Raw genomic sequence first — 20,048 nt, 5'->3', positions numbered from 1 at the left:
TTAATTTCATGGCTGCAGTCACCATCTGCAGTGATTTTGGAGCCCCCCAAAGTAAAGTCTGACACTGTTTCCACTGTTTCCCCATCTATTTTCCATGAAGTGAGGGGACCGGATGCCATGATCTTTGTTTTCTGAATGTTGAGCTTTAAGCCAAGTTTTTCACTATCGTCTTTCACATTCATAAGGGGCTTTTTAGTTCCTCTTCAATTTCTGCCATCAGGGTGGTGTCATCTGCATATCTGAGGTTATTGATATTTCTCCTGGCAATCTTGATTCCAGCTTGTGCTTACCTAACCTCTAAAATATAGAGTTTTTAGATTATTTCTGACTTCAAGCACATTTTTAAAATAAGAATATTGTTTATTGATGGTATGAATTTATGTAATAAAAAATATTTATATAATATATACTGGAGGCTTGTAACCCAAAGTCTCATTCCCATGGATATCAGGACCAAAATAAATTAGAGCAATAAAACACATGTCCTCACTATAAATCTAAGGATCAGTCTGTAACATTGAACAGAAGATAAAAACAAACTTGTTTTACAATTAGATTTATTGTTGTGTGAAAGGAGAAGGTTAACACTCCCCTTGACAAGAATAGTAGTGGCTTGACAATAAGCATATGCTTAAGGCACTGCCATCTATTATGTGACATCTAACCACTGTTTTTATTGGGATTGAGATATACACACCACTATATATAAAATAGAAAACTAATTAGAACCTACAGCTGACTGTGTCTCCGATCATGAACTCCTTATTACCAAATTCAGACTTAAATTGAAGAAATTAGGGAAAACTGCTAGACCATTCAGGTATGACCTAAATCAAATCTCTTATGATTATACAGTGGAAGTGAGAAATAGATTTAAGGGCCTAGATCTGATAGATGAAATGCCTGATGAACTATGGAATGAGGTTCATGACATTGTAAAGGAGACAGAGATCAAGACCATCCCCATGGAAAAGAAATAAAAAAAAGCAAAATGGCTGTCTGGGGAGGCCTTATAAAAAGCTGTGAAAAGAAGAGAAGTGAAAAGCAAAGGAGAAAAGGAAAGATATAAACATCTGAATGCAGAGTTCCAAAGAATAGCAAGGAGAGATAAGAAAGCCTTCTTCAGTGATCAATGTAAAGAAATAGAGGAAAAGAACAGAGTGGGAACGACTAGAGATCTCTTCCAGAAAATTAGAGATACAAAGGGAACATTTCATGCAAAGATGGGCTCAATAAAGGACAGAAATGGTATGGACCTAACAGAAGCAGAAGATATTAAGAAGAGGTGGCAAGAAGACACAGAACTGTACAAAAAAGATCTTCATGACCCGGATAATCACGATGGTGTGATCACTCACCTAGAGCCAGACATCCTGGAATGTGAAGTCAAGTGGGCCTTAGAAAGCATCACTATGAACAAGGCTAGTGGAGATGATGGAATTCCAGTTGAGCTATTTCAAATCCTGAAAGATGATGAGGTGAAAGTGCTGCACTCAATATGCCAACAAATTTGGAAAACTCAGCAGTGGCCACAGGACTGGAAAAGGTCAGTTTTCATTCCAATCCCAAAGAAAGGCAATGCCAAAGAATGCTCAAACTACCTCACAATTGCACTCATCTCACACACTAGTAAAGTAATGCTAAAAATTCTGCAAGCCAGGCTTCAGCAATACGTGAACCATGAATTTCTTGATGTTCAAACTGGTTTTAGAAAAGGCAGAGGAACAAGAGATCAAATTGCCAACATCTGCTGGATCATGGAAAAAGCAAGAGAGTTCCAGAAAAACATCTATTTCTGCTTTATTGACTATGCCAAAGCCTTTGACTGTGTGGATGACAATAAACTGTGGAAAATTCTGCGAGAGACGGGAATACCAGACAACCTGACCTGCCTCTTGAGAAATCTGTATGCGGTCAGGAAACTACAGTTAGAACTGGACATGGAACAACAGACTGGTTCCAAATAGGAAAAGGAGTACGTCAAGGCTGAACCCTGCTTATATACCTTATATGCAGAGTACATCATGAGAAACGCTGGGCTGGAAGAAACACAAGCTGGAATCAAGATTGCCGGGAGAAATATCAATAACCTCAGATATGCAGATGACACTACCCTTATGGCAGAAGGTGAAGAGGAACTAAAAAGCCTCTTGATGAAAGTGAAAGAGGAGAGTGAAAAAGTTGGCTTAAAGCTCAACATTCAGAAAACGAAGATCATGGCATCCAGTTCCATCACTTCATGGAAAATAGATGGGGAAACAGTGGAAACAGTGTCAGACTTTATTTTGGGGGGCTCCAAAATCACTGCAGATGGTGACTGCAGCCATGAAATTAAAAGACTCCTACTCCTTGGAAGAAAAGTTATGACCAACTTAGACAGCATATTCAAAAGCAGAGACGTTACTTTGCCGACAAAGTCCATCTAGTCAAGGCTATGGGTTTTCCAGTGGTCATCTTTGGATGTGACGGTTGGACTGTGAAGAAGGCTGAGCGCTGAAGAATTGATGCGTTTGAACTGTGGTGTTGGTGAAGACTCTTGAGAGTCCCTTGGAGTGTAAGGAGATCCAACCAGTCCATTCTGAAGGAGATCAGCCCTGGGATTTCTTTGGAAGAAATGATGCTAAAGCTGAAATTCCAGTACTTTGGCCACCTCATGCAAAGAGTTGACTCACTGGAAAAGACTTTGATGCTGGGAGGGATTGGGGGCAGGAGGAGAATGGGACGACCGAGGATGAGATGGCTGGATGGCATCACTGACTTGATGGACGTGAGTATGTGTGAACTCCGGTAGTTGGTGATGGACAGGGAGGCCATGGGATCACAAATAGTCGGACACGACTGAGTGACTGAACTGAACTGTATAGCAGAGGGAACTTTACTCAATACTCTAATGATCTATATAGGAAAATAATCTGAAAAAGAGTTGATATATGTATATGCATAACTGATTTCATTTTGCTGTATACATGAAACCAACACAACACTGTAAATCAATTGTACTCCGTAAAAATATATGTACCAGAACACACTCAACAGTTACATAAATGAGAAATGAGCCTTTAAAAAATAAAAATAAATGAAATAAAATTAAATTTTAAATGAAGTGCAAAATAATAATTTGTCAGTTCAGTTCAGTTCAGTCGCTCAGTCATGTCTGACTCTTTGCTACCCCATGAATCACAGCATGCCAGGGCTCCCTGTCTGCCACCAACTCTCAGAGTTCACTCAAGCTCATGTGCATCGAGTCGGTGATGCCATCCAGCCATCTCATCCTCTGTCGTCCCCTTCTCCTCCTGCCCCCAATCCCTCCCAGCATCAGGGTCTTTTCCAATGAGTCAACTCTTCTTATGAGGTGGCCAAAGGGTGTTAATTATCTACAGAATTATGACTTATTTTATAGATGAAGAATACTTCTTTTATCTTGAGTAAAAAATGCAAAAGCAAAATGTTCAAGGTGTGTGCCTTTTGAAAAGATTGGCTTTGAGGAATTTTAAACACTACAATCTATATCTTAAGCTGAAACACAAGGAATATTTTCCCATTGAGAAATAATAAGATTCATACTGTAATAATTAGCAAGTTTTATCAAAAGAGCTGGAACCCAAGCCCCCTTAACTGTCTGTCTGTACATCTTTTAGATGTTAGGAAATAAAACAGGAAAGAATAGAACATAATCAATAATTCTATTTTTATACAGTTATATTCATTATATCTCTTAAATATTTAGGAGGGCATGCCGAGTAAGCAGAGGGATATATGAATTAGAAATTCTGTGGTGAACTCATGGGTGAAGATATAAACTTGGGAGATATTGCCATCTGTATGATATTTATGACCTGTAGACTAAAAATAGATCACCTAAGAAAAAGTAAAGATAGCAAAAAAATTTGACTGTACTTTAGATTAAACTTATTTTGTTTAGCACATTTATCTCTGTTTTCTTTTGAAGCCCCACTAAATAAGGGTAATGTAATTAAAATTCTTTCTCTCTACCAGGACAACACTATCAAGAGATAAACAGCAAATGGCAACTGCAAGTGTGGTCAATAACTTCTGGAAGATAAAAAGCACACGAAAGAGGTAGGAAGCTGGGAAACCGGATACTAAGTGCCATAAGGCTGAGGTCAATCAGTCAGTCAGTCAGTTCAGTCGCTCAGTCATGTCCGACTCTTTGCGACCCCATGAATCGCAGCATGCCAGGCCTCCCTGTCCATCACCATCTCCCAGAGTTCACTCAAACTCACATCCATCGAGTCAGTAATGCCATCCAGCCATCTCATCCTCAGTCGTCCCCTTTTCCTCCTGCCCTCAATCCCTCCCAGCATCACAGTCTTTTCCAATGAGTCAACTCTTCATATGAGGTGGCCAAAGTACTGGAGTTTCAGCTTTAGCATCATTCCTTCCAAAGAAATCCCAGGGCTGATCTCCTTCAGAATGGACTGGTTGGATCTCTTTGCAGTCCAAGGGACTCTCAAGAGTCTTCACCAACACCACAGTTCAGAAGCATCAATTCTTTGGTGCTCAGCTTTCTTCACAGTCCAACTCTCACATCCATACATGACCACTGGAAAAACCATAGCCTAGACTAGATGGACCTTAGTCAGCAAAGTGATGTCTCTGCTTTTGAATATGCTATCTAGATTGGTCATAACTTTCCTTCCAAGGAGTAAACGTCTTTTAATTTCATGGCTGCCATCACCATCTGCAGTGATTTTGGAGCCCCCCAAAATAAAGTCTGACACTGTTTCCACTGTTTCCCCATCTATTTTCCATGAAGTGATGGAACTGGATGCCATGATCTTCGTTTTCTGAATGTTGAGCTTTAAGCCAACTTTTTCACTCTCCTCTTTCACTTTCATCAAGAGGCTTTTTAGTTCCTCTTCAGTTTCTGCCATAAGGGTGGTGTCATCTGCATATCTGAGGTTATTGATATTTCTCCCGGCAATCTTGATTCCAGCTTGTATTTCTTCCAGCCCAGTGTTTCTCATGATGTACTCTGCATAGAAGTTAAATAAGCAGAGTGACGTCAATAAGAACAATTTGTTCATGTAGAGAACTCTAGGAAAAATACCACAAAAATCATTTACTGAAAAATTTACAAATGAGGCAGTAAGATGAAATAGGAAGACTGGTGAAATTCTCCTGGATAGAAGAGCAACTAGAACTTCACATCCTGAGACTTCCCTAGAGGTCCAGTAGTTAATACACTGTGATTCCACTGCAGGGGCACAGTGGGGAACTAAGATCCTGCTAGCCATGTGGCATGGCCAAGATAAAATTAGTGACTGTTAAGTTGTTAAAGTACCATTAAAAAAAATTAAGAACTTCACAACACTTCCTCAGCCTGTCCTAAAAAAATTTTAACTAGGAAGCTACACAGATTAGAGAGGATTTGGTTAGTACACATACCATCTTGCATTTCAGAAGTTGAGAAGCTAGAAAATACCTCTGCTAGACTTCCTTGCAGCTGAGGTTCATTGTACAGGCCAAAGGTGTCTTGCTTCTTCATCTCTGATGACACACATAGGCAGAAGAAGTTAGTGATTTCCCAAGGCTGCTAACTAGCTTCCATATCCAGTCACTGGCTGTGCGAATGCCATTGTTAGCCCAGCAGGTACAGATGGTTCTAGAATCAACATTGAGGTGGCCTCTTGATTCCTGCTTCTTGATATTGCAATAAAGTCTCTGGCTCTGTTTTCCTGATCCCAGGATGCTGTTAGAGAGTTTAGTCCTGGGGTCAACAGGGACAGTGATAAATGCCTGATTCCTCACCTTCTTCAGAGTAACATATTGTGCATCCTTTCACAGGCTAGTTCTGGAGTGTTTTCCTAGGGATCACTTTTGAGAACCTTACCTGGAACTACTTCTCCAATCTTCCCAATGTATTTTTCTAGACAGAAAGTCTTCTGTGTTAAATTCCTTCAGCTTAAAAAGGCCAGAGTAATTTCCCTTACAGCTAAAGTAGTTGGAAAGATGCCATACTTCAAAGAGGAGGTTTACAAAATGTCTAGATATAGGATGATCAGACCCCCATTCTTACCCCATTGGCTCCATTTCTTTCCAAGGATAATAGAAAGCTGCAAAACCCTCTTTACTAATGCACATGCATACAACACACACACACACACACACACACACACAGAGTTATGCTTGTTTTCTGACAAAGTTTCTTACAGTCTCCCAGTTGATGGTCCATGCATATGTACAGAATCCAACTGGCTTTTAGTAACTTGTCCTTAAGCACGAATTTACAAACAAAAATGATCAAATATTTGAGCAAGCCTTCTACATGTAAGGCTTCCCGGGTGGCACAGTGGTAAAGAATCTACCTGCCGATGCAAAAAGACACAAGAGACACAAATTCAATCCCTAAGTCAGGAAGATCCCCTGGAGGAGGAAATGGCAACCCACTCCAGTATACTTGCTTGGAGAACCCAGTGAACAGAGGAGCCTGACGGGCTACAGTTCATCTGGTCACAAAGAATTGGACATGAAAGTATGCACAAACATCACCATCTATATGTAAGACAGAGATTAAAAAATAAAAAAAAAATAGGGAAGAAAAAGAGAAAGGAAGGAAGCGGGGAGGTAGAGAAGAAAGACATGATATGTGATTCAGAAGAAAATTTCAAAAATATTTAGGAGGCTTCCCTGATAGTCCAGTGTTTGGGGGACTGCCTTGCAATGCGAGGAGCGCAGGTTCAGTCTCTGCTCAGGAACTGTGTTCCCGCATGCTGCAGAGCAACTCACCCCACGGCTGAGCCTGCACTCTCTGGATGCCATGTGCTGCAACTAGAGAGTCCATGGGTGGGAATGAAAGATCCCACATGACGCAAGGAAGATCCTATGTGCCGTGACTAAGACCTGATGCAGCCAAACAAATAAATAATTGTAAAAAACTATGATTAAAAGCAGTAGTGAAGAACAGAAGTATCATCCAGATAACTGATGTTTAGAGTAGGTTTTCAAAAGAAGCAGCCGTCAACACTCTGAAGGAGTAACCATTAACTGAAGAAGAAATTTAAGGAAGCATGTCATAAAATGGAGCAGAAATTTCCACGTTGGCTAAAACACATTTTCTTTTTCTTCTGGGCAAAAACTAGAGCACATTTCCCAGAGCCCTTGCAATTCATGGTGACTGTGCCTTAGACACACAGAGGCATGTGGTCTGGGAATCAGCCCCCATAAAAACCATCCGTGCTTGTATCCATGGTCTCTCTTCCTCTCTGGGGCCTTTTTTTCCTGAATAGTGACATCCAGAATGGGTCCCTGCATGAATGTGTGAAGCAAAGCCTTCTCTCACCACTGTTGGGACTTGATGCAAACAAGGACTAAATAAATCCATTTGATTTTGTGGTTGATATATTCCAGCAGTTAGCTTAACCCAACTGATTCCAAAGTCAAGTAAAGTGAAAGACTCCCCTTCCAAATTAAGCTGACAGAGAAAGTGAAGCAAGTCTCAATGGTTGGGTGCACTGTGGGAAGGAAAACTATTATAACATTAGTCTCTTTTCTTCATCTAATTTCATCCCTTTTGTGTATCTTCCCCTTTATTAGACTCACTTTAAGAAGGAGTTCACAGATATACAAGCACCACAGGGTACCTTATTCCCTTCATGCAAGTGCTGTTTCTGAAAGTGATATGTATGTTAGCAGCAGATTCTTCTGGGGGCAGTGACTCCTGGAATATCAAAAGGCAGTTAAAATGAAACAGCCCGCTGCAATCATTGCCAAATGTCAGATTCTGTTAAAAAGCTTTTGCAGCAACCTTGCAAGGGAGAGACTGACCTCAGCATAAAGTGCCTGCCCATACAGACTAGAAAATGTAATAAAGAAAGCAGAACATTGTGGAAACATGTGTGCCTATGTTTGTGCAGGCTTGCAAACACCCTCAACAATTACCTCTCTAACCTTCCCAGTACACAAAGTATTGAATTTAACTCAGGTTAAAATTATGTATAACAACATAGAGGATGTTCCAGGTTGTTTTCCTTGCTCCATCAGTGTTCTCACACTCATCTCAGAAACTTGACCTGTGAATCAGTTTTCCCCAAAGTAGTCCGAAGTACCTTAAAGCAGGGATACCATTTTGCCAGAAGTCATCTTCTAAGTCTAACAAGAGTTAAAACTAAACTTCAGAACTCCTGAATCTTCTTTATCTGATTAAATATTACCTTAATTTTCTAAGTACACACACACATACATGCAGAAACCCTGGCAATGCAATTATGGTAGAAGGAAGTTTAGAGAATAAAATGGTTTGACTTTACTGCTAACAGTAAAGAATCAAATGCACTCTGATCTTAGTCCTAAATAACATCATGCTTATTATCTACAAAACACAATGAAACAAAGAAGTCTATGATGATGATTTTGCACAAGTAGTATGAGGTAATGAGGAATACAGTAGGTTATTTATACAAATCCAAAATATTGACTGATGCATCCTAATATTTTCAAGATTCTTCGTGTACACAATGGAATATTATTCAGCTATTAAAAAGAGTGCATTTGAATCAGTTCTAATGAGTTGGATGAAACTGGAGCCTATTTTACAGAATGAAGTAAGTCTGAAATAAAAATACCAATACAGTGTATTAACACATATATATGGAATTTAGAAAGATGGTAACGATGACCCTATATGTGAGACAGCAAAAGAGACACAGCTATAAAGAACAACTTTTGGACTCTGTGGGAGAAGGCAAGGGTGGGATGATTTGAGAGAATAGCATTGAAACATGTATGTTACCATATGTGAAACAGATGACCAGTCCAAGTGTGATGCAGGAAACAGGGCACTCAAAGTCAGTACACTGGGACAACCCAGAGGGTTGGAATGAGGAGGGAGGTGGCAGGGGGATTTGGGAAGGGGGAAACATGGATACCCACGGTTGATTCATGTCAATGTACAGCAAAAATCACTACAATATTGTAAAGTAATTAGTCTCCAATTAAAATAAATAAATTAATTAAAAAATAAAATAAAAAAACATTCTTCTCATCAGAATTATAAGATGATTCAAGATTCAGGTTCCTCAGACTGTCATAGGTTCCATTTCTAAAGTATTTTTAACACCATAAGTCTTGTCAAAACTACAGCTACACATATATAGTTAAATGGGTGCTTGAAGAGAAGAGTTAACAGCAAGTCTAAATTATTTTTCTGTGGAAAGAATGACCTCAGAATTACTTCTCTTAGCATTGTTTCCCTGGAAACCTAATGGTTTAAGTTAAACGTAGGACATAAGTACTGTCACTAAGAAATGATGTTTATTGTAAAAATGATTCAAATTTGGTCAACTGAATTTGGGCTTGGTGGGCTGAGAGTGGGCTATTAAAACCTGTTGATGCATAGACCTCAGATTCCTGTGTGAGGTGGACAACTTTTTATCAAATTGTTCCTTGGGGGATGTGAAAAGTTTGCTCAAGGATGTTACAAGGTACTGGTTCAATGCTGAGTGAGCCTAATCAAATTCAGGACGGTTTCTGCATCAACCCACACGGTTTCACGCTTTACAAAACAACTGATGCTTGAGTGGCCTGTACATTATGTTCTTAAGTACTGTAAGGCTTCCACTTGAAGACAGCATTTCTGTAACTGTATCTTTATACAAAACTAAAGTGAACATGGTGCCAGATTATAGACCATAGTTGTGTGAAGGAGAATGCCAAGCTGTACCTGCAGCTCTCTCCTATGTTATGTAGAGTAGATGTAAAAGTCATGCACAGTTTTTTTAATCTGTGCTATCATTATTTGCTAGAGTAAATGACACAGATGGTTTAAATGTTTTAACAACATGTCTAGTAAAATTTAAACTGTATCTTCACATTCTGAGCAATGGTATTTCTAATTTAACTTATATTTCCAAATGCTTATTCTTGCTAAAGATATATAATTGAGGAGAGGGGGATTAAAAATACTACTATAAATGCTCCATGATTTAAAAATGTATTTTCTATTCCTTTTTGACTTTATGTGTCTTTAATTAATATATAAGTACATTTTAAAACACTGCTTGATAAGCTGGTTTTTTTAATTCACAAAATTTTATTAAAGATTATTTATTCATTTATTGCAATTTCAGTTATAATATGGTTTATAAGAAAATTTTATGCATTGTCTTTTAACTATATAAAGATTTTCTTTACTTATCTACTTTGTTCTTTACTTATGCCCATGTTAAACCAAGAACTATATACCCTGAGGTTGATGACATCTACCAGAACTAGCTGGCTTATGCTGGACAAAAATGTGGCCTATTTTTCAATAGGACTTCTCTGGTGGCTCAGACAATAAAGAATCTGCCTGCAATGCAGGGGACCCAGGTTCAAACCCTGGGTCAGGAAGATCCCCTGGAGAAGGGAATGGCAATCCACTCCAGTATTCTTGCCTGGAAAATTCCACAAACAGAGGATCTTGGGAGACTATAGTCCATGGGATCGCAGTCAGACATGATTGAGAAACTAACACATGCTTTTCAATATAGTCACCAGCAGTCTGTTAATGAAAGAAAGGAATGTCTTAAAACTCAGAATGGCACTGGGCCCTCACCCATAAGATGCATTTTGGGATAATCTTGGCATCAAATGATTCATCTTGGGCCATAAAATGATTAACTTGAATCTTGAAGAAGGGCAGATCACCATACAAATAGTTTCATTTACATAGATTAGAGGAATAATATCTGAGTATAACATACTGGTTTATCAAGTAGGTTCTGAGCCGAAAGGTGGAACCGATTTGAAGACAGAGTTTTGGGGTAAATGCATAGTACATTAGCATAGCTTAAGATAAACATTTCCATAAGAAAAAGGCATTGGTTAACTTCAGGTGAAACCAGGTGTCACTATGGCAACACAGAATTTTAAGAGAAACCTCCTTTTAAATTTGTATAGATAAGGAAAAAATATCCATAGTTTGTTTCCTTCTGCCACCTAAGAGAGAGAAAAATGTCTGACACTTGCAAGCTATTTCCTCCGTTTGGAGACCCCTGGCCTTCTTGCCTGTTACCCTCTTAAAATGACTGCCTACTTCAGGTTTAACCTTAAAGCATTTTTAAAATTTTTGTTCTTCCTCTATTCCCTCTTTCCTACATTATATCACAGACATGGCAGTGTCCTAGCTTCCAGTATATAAATTAGGGGAAAGCAGAGCAAAAATCTGAAGGAACCTGTGTCTCTAAAGGCCAGACATCTTGCCAGTCTGTACCACTGAACTGATACTGAGAAGGAAGCATTTCAAACTCACTTAAGCCAATTTTTTTCTGAGAACTCTGTGTTACTACAGAAAACAATTACGTAAACTAATACTACAACTCATTTAATGTATATTTTAAAACTTTGTGATGGAAATAATTTAAAAAAAACATCTCTTGGTGTGTAACTTGACATGATAGGCCAATATTGCCAGTCTAGCCCTTACCTCCCACATCAGTTTCATCTCCTCAATGGAGTAATACCAAACTACAGTATCTGTCTGAAAATACATCGAAATGGGGTTTTAAATATGTTGCCCTCAATGCCTGATATGGGCTTTTCCCACTTTCTGTCTACTGAAGTCCTATTTATTATTTAGGGGTTCCCTCGTGGCTCAGATGGTAAACAATCTTCCTGCAATCAGGTTCAATATCTCGGTCAAGAAGATCCCTGGAGAAGGAAATGGCAATCGACTCCAGTATTCTTGCCTGAAGAATCCCATGGACTGAGTAGCCTGGTGGGTTACAGTCAACAGGGTGGTAAAGAGTCTGACACAACTAAGCAACTAACACTTTCAGTTTTCTTTATTATTTAAGACTAACCACCAACATCTCATATCGTCAGACTTTCCCTTAAACCGATAATGTGACTTAAATGATAAATAATAAAATGATAAATTTTCTACTATCCCTACATCATCAATTCACTGAATATTTTTTTAGCTTGCATTGTCATACCCTGGATGTTCTAGGTGGAGCTAGTAGTAAAGAACCTGCCAGCCTATGCAGGAGACATAAGAGACTCTAATTTGATCCCTGGGTTGGGAGAACCCCCTGGAGGAGGGAATGGAAGTCTATTCCAGTATTCTTGACTGGTGAATCTAGTGGACAAAGGAGCCTGGCAGGCTACAATCCACTAGTTCAGTTAGTTCATTCGCTCAGCCATGTCTGATTCTTTGCGACCCAATAGACTGCAGCACGCCAGGCTTACCTGTCCTTCACCACTCCCGGGATTTGCTCAAACTCATGTCCATAGAGTGGGTGATGCTATCCAACAATCTCATCCTCCATCGTGCCCTTACCCTACTTCCTTCGATCTTTCCGAGCATCAGAGTATTTTCCATTGAATCAGTTTGTCACAGCAGGTAACCAAAGCACTGGAGTTTCAGCTTCAGCATCAGTCCTTCCAAAGGATATTCAGGACTGATTTCCTTTAGGATAGACTGGTTGGATCTCCTTGCAGTCCAAGGGTCTCTCAAGAGACTTCTCCACATCACAGTTCAAGAGCAATTCTTTGGTGCTCAGCTTTCTTTATGGTCCAACTCTCACATCCATACATGACTAATGGAAAAACCATAGCTTTGACTAGAGGGACCTGTGTTGGCAAAGTAATGTCTCTGCTTTTTAATATGTTGTCTAGGTTGGTCATAGCTTTTATTCCAAGGAGTAAGCATCTTTTAATTTCAGGGCTAATGTCACAATCTGCAATGATTATGGAACCCAAGGAAAGAAAGTCTGACATTGTTTCCACTGCTTACTTATCTATTTGCCATGAAGTGATGGGACCAGATGCCATGACCTTAGTTTTCTGAATGCTGTTTTAAGCCAACGTTCTTGCTCTCCTCTTTCACTTTCATCAAGAGACTCTTTAGTTATTCTTCACTTTCTGCCATAAGGGTGATGTCATCTATGTATCTGTGGTTATTGATATTTCTCCTGGAAATCTTGATTCCAGTTTGTGCTCCATCCATCCTGGCATTTTGCATGATGTACTCTGCATATAAGTTAAGTAAGCAGGGTAATAATATACAGCTTTGATGTAATCCTTTCCCTATTTGAAACCAGTCTGTTCCATGTCCAGTTCTAACTGTTGCTTCTTGACCTGCATACAGATTTCTCAAGAAGCAGGTCAGGTGGTCTGGTATTCCCATCTGTTGAAGAATTTCCACAGTTTGTTGTGATTTACATAGTAAAAGGCATTGGCATAGTCAATAAAGCAGAAGGAAATGTTTTTCTGGAACTCTTTTGCTTTTTTGATGATCCAGTGGATGTTGACAATTTGATCTCTGGCTCCTCTGCCTTCTCTAAACCCACCTTCATGTACTGTTGAAGCCTGGTTTGGAGAATTTTGAGCATTATTTTGCTAGTGTGTGCTGCTGCTGCTAAGTCATTTCAGTCGTGTCCAACTCTGTGCAACCCCATGGACTGCAGCCTTCCAGGCTCCTCTGTCCATGGGATTTTCCAGGCAAGAATACTGGAGTGGGGTGCCATTGCCTTCTCCATGCTAGTATGTGAGATGAGCGCAGTTGTGTAGTAGTTTGAACATTCTTTGGCATTGACTTTCTTTGGGGTTGGGATGAAACCTGACCTTTTCCAGTCCTGTGGCCACTACTGAGTTTTCCAAATTTGCTGGCATTTTGAGTGTAGCACTATAACAGCATCATCTTTTAAGATTTGAAATGGCTCAACTGGAATCTGATCACCTCCACTAGCTTTGTTCATAGTGATGCTTCCTAAGGCCCACTTGACTTTGCATTCCAGGATGTCTGGCACTAGGTGAGTGATCACCCCATCATGGTTATCTGGGTCATGATGATTTTTTTTGTATAGTTCTTCTGTGTACTGTTGCCACGTCTTCTTAATATTTTGTTTCTGTTAGGCCCGTAGCATTTCTGTCCTTTATTGTGCCCATCTTTTCATGAAAATTTCCCTTGTTATCTCTAATCTTCTTGAAGACATCTCTAGTCTTTCCCATTCTATTGTTTTCCTCTATTTCTTTGCACTGATCACTGAGGGAAGCTTTCTCTTTTTTAATATAAATTTATTTTAATTGGAGGCTAATTACTTTACAATATTGTATTGGTTTTGCCATACATCAACATGAATCCACCACAGGTATACACGTGTTCCCCAACCTGAACCCCCCTCCCTCCTTCCTCCCTGTACCATCCCTCTGGGTCATCTCAGTGCACCAGCCCCAAGCATCCAGTATCATGCATCAAACTGTGGAAAAACTTTTCATCTTTAACCTAGATGTTTTATCAATGGTGCTGTATAGAAGGAGAAGTCTTGAGACTACTGTAAAAATACGGCTGAAAACCAGAAGCAGGAGGCTTAAGTCAAAACCCTGAGAACACCAGAGAACTCTTGACTCCAGGGAACATTAATTGACAGGAGCTCATCAAACACCTCCATACCTACACTAAAACCAAGCACCACCAAGGGCCAACAAGTTCCAGAGCAAGACATACCATGCAAATTCTCCAGCAACACAGGAGAGCTCCAATATACAGGCTGCCCAAAGTTACTTCAAAACCATTGAGGAAGGCTTTATTATCTCTCCTTGCTGTTCTTTGTAACTCTACATTCAGATGGGTATATCTTTCCTTTTCTCTTCATCTTTAGCTTCTCTTCTTTTCTCAGCTATTTGTAAGGTTTTATCAAACAACCATTCTGCCTTTTTGCACTTCTTTTTCTTGGGGATGGTCTTGATGACTGCTTTCTGTAAAATGTCACGAACCTCTGTCCCAAGTTCTTCAGGAACTCTCTATCAGATCTAATCCCTTGAATCTATTTGTCACTTCCACTGTATATTGTAAGGGATTTGATTTAGGTCATACCTGAATGGTTTAATGGTTTTCCATACTTTCTTCAATTTAAGTCTGAATTTTGCAATAAGGAGTTCATGATCTGAGCCACAGTCAGCTCCTGGGTGTGTTTTTCCTGACTGTATAGAGCTTTTCCTTCTTTGACTGAAAAGAATATAATCAATCTGATTTCAGTCTTCACCATCTGGTGATTTCAATGTGTAGAGTTTTATCTTGTGTTGTTGGAAGAGGGTGTTTGCTCTGACCAGTGCATTCTCTTGGAAAAACTCTGTTAGCCTTTCACCTGTTTCATTTTGTACTCTAAGGCCAAACTTGCCTGTTACCCCAGGTATCTCTTGACTTTCAACTTTTTCATTCCAGTCCCCTTTGATGAAAAGGACATCTTTTTTTTTTTTTTTTTTTTTGGGTTGTTAGTTCTAGAAGGTCTTGTAGGTCTTCATAGAACAGCTCAACTTCAGCTTCTTCAGCATTCCTGGTTGGGGCACAGACTTGGATTACTGTGATATTGAATGGTTTACCTTGGAAACAAACAGAGATCATTCTCTCATTTTTGAGACTGCACCCAAGAACTGCATTTCAGACTCTTTCATTGACTATGAGGCCTACACCATTTCTTCTAACGGATTCTTGCTCACAGTAGTACGTATAATGCTCATCTGAGTTACAATCCATAGGGTCTCAAAGAGTCAGACCCAGCTGAAGTCAGTTAGCATGCACACATCTCATAACCTGGCCATGAGAATAGTGACACAGGTAATATTGCTCACTCAAATCTTGAGCTTCAATATATCTTATTTATACATTCACTATGGCATCCTTCATGTTGATAATATTGGCATTTCTGCCTGCTACTCCTCCTCTGTATTCTAAGCTTCCTGGGGGTCACTCTAAGCCTTATTTATTTTTGTTTCCTGGGAAATGAGCCTAAGATGGAAACAGACACTGAAACAGAGATCCTCCTCACTTAAAGCTTTGTTGGGGAGGTGAGTGAGTCTAAGAAGAGGGAGATGTTGAACCAGGCTGAGGTTGTAACAGAGCCCTCTGCTGATCCTGCAGAGAGCCCTGGAGCCAGGATGACTCTTCAGAGCTGGCTCAAGTCGATAGCTTCTTAGCTGCTTCCCTTATTGAGCACTGTATTTGAGTTGCCCCTAGGGAAGTAGTGACTTAACTATGAGTAAGGTATCCCCCTTGTGCTGAGGGCAATTCCCTGAAGATAGACTCATCTATGAGCTGCAAACTGCTAACCTTCCCAGGAGCTTGAGAAAGATGAGGTCATCAGGGAGATTCAGACAATTGTACATAGATAGGTTCACTGTAGCATCATTGTCACTGTCCAGAGTATGAAAGTGCCTACTACATATGCTTATTGAATTAATAATATCAGGATACAATCCTACAGCTGGGCATATACCCTGAGGAAACCAAAACTGAAAAAGACGTGTACCCCAATGTTCATTGCAGCATATTTACAATAGCTAGGACATAGAAGAAACCTAGTTGTCTATGAACTGATGAATGGATAAAGAAACTGTGGTACATGTATACATTGGAATATTCAATTCAGTTCAGTTCAGTCACTCAGCCGTGTCTGACTCTTTGCGATCCCATGAATCACAGCACGCCAAGCCTCCCTGTGCATCACCAACTCCCAGAGTTCACTCAGACTCACGTCCATCGAGTTTATCCAAACTCACACCCATCATGTCAGTGATGCCATCCAGCCATTTCATCCTCTGTTGTCCCTTTCTCCTCCTGCCCCGAATCCCTCCCAGCATCACAGTCTTTTCCAATGAGTCAACTCTTCATATGAGGTGGCCAAAGTATTGGAGTTTCAGCTTCAGCATCAGTCCTTCCAGTGGAATATTACTCAGCCATTTAAAAAAAAACACATTTGGGTCAGCGTTAATGAGGTACCTGAACTTAGAGTCTGTTATACAGAGTGAAGTATGTCAGAAAGAGAAAAACAAATATTGTATTTTAACTCATATATATGGAAACTAGAAAGATGGTACTTATGAACCTATTTTCAGGGCAGCAGTGGAGACACAGATGTAGAGAACAGACTTATGGGGGGAGGTGGGGGAGGAAGAGGGGGGGGACAATGGAGAAAGTAGCGTGGAAATACATACATACACTACCATGTGTAAAATAGATAGCCGGTGGGAATTTGCTGTGTGATTCAGGGAATTCAAACCTGGCCTCTGTGACAACCTAGATGGGTGGGATGGGATGTGGGGTGGGGTGGGATGGGATGGGAGGTGGGAGGGGTGTTCAAGAGGGAGGAGACATAGGTATACCTAGGATTGATTCATGTTGATGTATGGCAGAAACCAACACAATGTTGTAAATCAATTATCCTTTGATTAAGATAAATAAACTTAAAAAATTAAGGGAAAACTTTTTGAGTTTAAAAGTTGGAAAAAAAATGTTGGGATAGTCTTAAAATGTGTTACCTGATGTTTGTGAAATGACTGATATGGTCTTGCTGGGCATAGTTTCTCAATCAGTGGTGCCGTGACATGTGGATTATATGTATGCACTTACTGATTCCCTGTCAGTGCAGCTGAGCAGGACCTGTGGAATCAGAACTGTGATTCTGTAACATCAAGCCATGAACAGCCTTCTCCATCTACTATATTCAGTCTCTTTAGAGTATTTTCACTTTCTTTGTGTGCCATTACATGGAAAAGATTCAGAACCACAGAACCCCTGGCAGTAAAATAGAGAAAATAGGTCTCCTGAGGACTCTTCAAGTCATAAGACTTTATAATTTTACTTGTAGAAAACATGACAGGATATGCACTTTTCTTTTACCACTGGAAAACTATGATTTAGTGTATGAAAGAAAAAGAAAATTGAAGTGATTATTTTTCAATATTAAATTCCGGTAAGCAACTGTGTCTCTAGTTCCTGAAGCTATAATCCTAGACATAGATCTAAGCTCATTAATGACCATGGCAATGATGGAGCCCAAAAATAATAAAGGAATTTCAACAACAGAATTTAGATGGCCTCAACTACCATCACCATCTAAGGGACCTCGAAATGGGAAGTGGTGGAAATGATGGATAAAGCACAGTGTCCTTAGGGTGAAGGAGATAGGCAGCCAGGAAAAGTGCTGTTCAAAACCTACATGAAATAAAAAGTCATGTAGCCAATGAACTGGGAAAAAAAAAAATAGGGCAGTTGCATTAGAAACAAGGAGATGTGTGGAAGAGGTCTGTGAATGGACATAAGAGAATAAGCATATAGGGTGAAGATGCTTCTATCATACGTTATTAAAACCCAGGATTCTTCACAGAAAAACATTGAAATACCAAAGAAGAAATGGTTCAGCCAATGACAATAGCCAAATTCCATTACAGTACTCTCCATAAGTGACAAGATAATCACATGAACAGAGTGAAAGTAGTGAAGTAGAAAGAAAACTTATGCATAGACTTAACAGATGGAACCCTGTTTATCAAAAATAGATATTGCTGCTCCTGAGTGTGCAACTTTTCAGCAATGAACCCAACTCTGGACCCCTGATAAGGTGCTGTTCTTCAAGAAAAGCAATCAGCAACTTGCTATCAAATTGAATATAGCCAATCTTTTCCCTCCTAAAGGTACTGGTGATGTATCTTCACAAATATAGACACTTTTTTTCCTGGTATGGAATCGCCTTTGCTGCCTGCAGAGCATCAGCCATCATGATAATGCAGGGACTCGTGGAGTGACTTATCTGTAGACATGGAATCCCACACAGCACAGGCTTTGACTAGAGAAGGAGGGGTAGCACAAAGCCTATGACCATGCGAACAGAAGGTCAGTTCAAGTACCCCAGTTTCTTAGAATAATGAAGTGCCAGCCTGGAAGAATCATCTTGAAAGCAAGAGATACCAAAGTTTAGGACAGAGTGACTTTTCAAATTAAAGAGCATTGTGTGATGATTTTCTCTTTTCAGTAAGAAAACTGAACTGAGGCACAGGTACTCTGTGCCTCAGTCATTTAAGTCAACTTGACATCTGCTCAGAATTAGTCACTGTGCCCACTTTGTCTAATGGGATTCGCTCATGTGGAAAGTAAGCAGCACTCTTAGAATGAGAGCCTAATATTTTCCTGCCCAACCTACAGGGCAGAAATGCCTCCCAATCTCAGAATATACCATCTCCAAAGGCTTGGTTCAGTTCAGGAACCAAGGAGTTGGAGCAGGAGTGGCTATGCTGACCATCCTTCCCAATGACCTACTGGTACATTTAGTCTTTCTCAGGCCTGCAACTCTAATCTCTGAAGATTTAGAAGTCCTGGCCTCCAAAGGGAGGACACTCTTGCTAGGGGACATAGCAAGAGTCTCACTAAATTGATAGGGTTGCCCTCAGGAAATGTTCAACATCTTGTGTTCAAGAACCAGGAGGTGAAAAGAGAAAATGCCATATTGTCACTTATGACTGACCCATATCAGAGGATAGCAGAGCAGGTTTTACACAATAAGGACAGAGAAAAATATCTGCAGAACCCAAGAGATCCTTTTGGGCAACTTCTGGTCTCACTAGCCATACTACAACTATAAATAGATATGTGTAGCAACTTAGACTGAGAAGATTTTAATTAAGTGTTCCAATCTCCCGGATATTAGGGTTGGATCATATACAAGCTACCTATCACATAGTAGGCATCTTGCATACTCAGTCATTTACCATTGATTCCTTCATTTCTCAAAACTTTTGCTCCATCCTATAGTCTTTTGGTTTCATCTAAGTTTGCATTCTATGCCTTTTCAATGAAGAATCCATAAGAAATGATAACGTCCAAACTTCAAAGAAAAGCAAGCAATAATATTGACTAATAGCTGAGATAATCATTGTTGGCAAGGAAACGTTTAAGCCAAAGTCTATATTACTACCTATCGGAATGAATAACTCCATCAGGGTAAAGGCCTCAGACTGTCAAATGCTCTGTGCTTTATTCAACTAGTCTAAAAGATTGCTTTAGTTAATCTGGCTATGAAACATCTGTCTGTTATATGGTTTCTGCTTATTTCTGATTTTTTTCCCGCTTCTCACTATTTTCAGTGAATTTGGGTAAGAGAGGAAATGATTACCCACTCCAGTATTCTTGCCTGGAGAATTCCATAGATGGACGAGGCTGATGGGCTACAGTCCCTGGGGTTGCAAAGAGTCAGACTCAACTGAGTGATTAACACTGTTCTGTACTGGGTAAGAGAAGAAAAAATTCTTAAAAATGTTTGTTATGGAGTATA

At 39.8% G+C, this 20,048-nt stretch overlaps 1 pseudogene; it reads left to right on the top strand.

Moving 5' to 3' along the window:
- The first annotated feature begins 560 nt into the window (after positions 1–560).
- On the top strand, positions 561–676 carry LOC138088101 (U6atac minor spliceosomal RNA; annotated as a pseudogene).
- The last annotated feature ends 19,372 nt before the right edge of the window (positions 677–20,048 follow it).

This window comes from Capricornis sumatraensis, chromosome 10, assembly GCF_032405125.1.
Source record: "Capricornis sumatraensis isolate serow.1 chromosome 10, serow.2, whole genome shotgun sequence".
Classification (NCBI taxonomy): Eukaryota; Metazoa; Chordata; class Mammalia; order Artiodactyla; family Bovidae; genus Capricornis; species Capricornis sumatraensis.
This window is presented reverse-complemented; position numbering and strand designations above follow the sequence as displayed.